This window comes from Cryptotermes secundus, unplaced genomic scaffold (genome assembly GCF_002891405.2).
Source record: "Cryptotermes secundus unplaced genomic scaffold, Csec_1.0 scaffold795, whole genome shotgun sequence".
Classification (NCBI taxonomy): domain Eukaryota; kingdom Metazoa; phylum Arthropoda; class Insecta; order Blattodea; family Kalotermitidae; genus Cryptotermes; species Cryptotermes secundus.
In genome coordinates this window covers 428,912-431,541 of record NW_019745094.1, presented here as the reverse complement: position 1 = coordinate 431,541, position 2,630 = coordinate 428,912, and the positions used below count along the sequence as shown (strand labels likewise).

Genomic DNA, 2,630 nt, shown 5'->3' with positions numbered 1-2,630 from the left:
ATTTGGAAGTTGGCAGTTGTAATCGTAATATATGTAATGTTTACACAGATATATTATATACACAATGGCTGATGTAGTGTTCGGAGGCCCACTCTATGTTATTATTTAATATTTGATACTATTTGACGGGCGACTCAGTTGTGTAATGTCCAGCCTGATGGATAGGTAGTTGTAATCCATCTATCCATCATATTGGGCATTACACAACTGAGTCGCCCGTCAAATAGTATCAAATATTAAATAATAACACACAACAGGCTTCCAAACACTACATCAGCCATTGTGTATATAGTATGTCCGTATAAACATTACATACATTATGATTACAACTGCCAACTTCCAAATATCATCACATAAACAGCATTAAACTGTACTTTTGACTATGTAATTGGTTATTTTAAGACTTCAACTTTTATTGTAATTTATATTTTATATTCACTCATAGCATTTTATACCACTGTCTACACTCAGAAGTTTAGCACTATATCCTATATTTGACATGCAATTCAATATGAGTATGAGTATGAGTATGAGGGGTGAGCCATAAAAACCGGCCCTTGCACCGCGACCTTCAATGATCTATTGTGCTTCCCCTTTGAATTAACCCTTTATTAATCCTACACTTCAAATAAAACGTAGGACTTTATTTATGGGGGCATCATGAAAGTCAGTTGGTTCCATGAAGAACTTACCCAGGTGGCGATATCTTAGGTAAGCTATAGCCTCACAGTCACATAAGACGTGTGTGGCTGATTAATGTTCTTGTAGGCACCTTTCATAAGTTAGGTCGTCTGTCAGTCCCAGTTTGGAAAGGTGTCCTCTGAGGTGGGAGTGTCCAGTAAGTAATCCTACCGCCCATCTTAACTGATATTGCAATTCAATAATGAAAAGCTTAACGTATTTGCCTAATGATGGCCTTCTGAAGGCCGAAACATGTAGCAAAAGTACCTCGTAGAGGTACTTACAAGTATTATTGATTGTTGTGTTGTGATGGTTTTCAGTAAGAAATAATATATGATACACAATAGGATGCATTCACTGAAAATTACAAATATAATTACTTCATGTCTGATTGAGCTTAGAGGCTGTTCATCTGGCTAAAGTCCTTTAAACAAGCAACTAATCACTAGAAATTGTACTTTCCAGCTTACAGGTGCCAACAGGTTACCTAAGGAAGCAGGAGAACCACTGTACTCATTTGAATGTGACATGAACTCTGTGGCCTTCCTTCCAGTACACATAGGCACTGTTGGCAGCTGCAAGCTGTGTCTTATTTAAAAAGAGAGATGATATTCCAGACAGTAAGAAACAATAAAAACACGCCAAAGTTCAGAGGTGGTGCCAGCATATTTCATGAAGAATTTGCAGTTTTGTTTTTCAGATGGTTGCCCTGAAAAAGAAATAAATAAATAAAATGTAGTAATGCTCATGTTAAACTTGAAGATCTCACAAAAACCTCACATGGTGGTTTTCTTTTTGAAAATGAAATTTCATATTCTGCATCAAAAACAGAAATTTTTAGTAAAGCTTCACAGTACCAAGGAGGAAAGTCTTATTAATCAATCCGTCATTAAAGTGACACTTTATAGTGGACAGTATACAAATTATAACAAGACAAGTGACATGCTCAGAGAAAAACAAATATTTACTTTGCAGCAGAATAATCACCATATGACATTATCGACATTACTATATGGCTTCCCATCTACTCAGCCTTTAAGTTAAAGCTATGAATTACTGTTAATTGCAGTGTCAAGATTAGACAAATTTGAACTGAGTTCACTGGTTTCATCTAGTAATCTGTGTTCTCATGGCTAAGCCTGTCAGTTAATGAATACAATTCTTTTTTAATTACAACTGGTTGTTCTTTTAAATGAATGCAGATAAAAAGCATACTCATGTTTGTTTACCGCCACTAAGGACCATGAATGGAGACTGCATTTCTTTCTGCTTCTGCTGTAAGAGACTAAGCATTCCGAGTGGGTGTCTGTTGAGCTCATCTGTTTCATCAACTGGAAATAAAGAAAAAAAAAATAATCTCCTTCAGATGGGGCGCATTCCATTTGCCCTTAAACATTCTGTAATATCTGCAGCTCCTGTCACTGATTATACTAACAGCTGGCCAAATTTTAAGTTGGTCTGCTGCTTGAAGTCATCAATTTCTCCCAATTTCCAACCCATGGTCTGTGTCTATGTCTACCAGCCTAATGACAAATGAACAAATATGCTGTGTTTTATGAGGAGGCTCCATCTGACTTGCCACACAGTTGCAGCATTCACTTCTGTTCCAGGACTGAAGCTACTGTGTATGTCTGTAGTCAGCAGAAAAGGAATGCACAAAGAGTATGGATGGATAGCTATCTGCTATGTGGAATCGTGGACATGTAACGATAACTAAAATTTGCTTCCTTATGGAGCACCATTTAGAAATAGCATCAGATGGTTTCACAGTCTCATGTGCAGCACATCCTTCTATAGAACTTTCTAAGAGTTATTTAGTACACGTTTCAACGTATGAGGTCATCATCAGGTGTTTTAAAATTATAAATTATAAATGAGGAAACTGCTGTGCTTCCATAATGTGGTTGTGGGTCATCACTATGTGGTCCCTTCTATGTGCATGTATATAC

The 2,630-nt window shown here is 36.8% G+C and overlaps 1 long non-coding RNA gene across 4 annotated transcripts in view; it reads right to left on the bottom strand.

Moving 5' to 3' along the window:
* Positions 1-780: 780 nt before the first annotated feature.
* Positions 781-2,630, bottom strand: part of LOC111874976 — a 7,797-nt gene continuing 5,947 nt past the window's right edge. For 2 of the 4 annotated variants that reach the window (XR_004514154.1, XR_002844642.2), the window contains 2 exons: positions 1,897-2,012; positions 781-1,390 (listed from right to left, as the gene is read on the bottom strand). This is a non-coding gene — a long non-coding RNA (uncharacterized LOC111874976). The remainder of the gene's footprint in view (positions 1,391-1,896; positions 2,013-2,630) is intronic. The other 2 variants (XR_002844643.2, XR_002844641.2) reach the window with 2 other exon arrangements.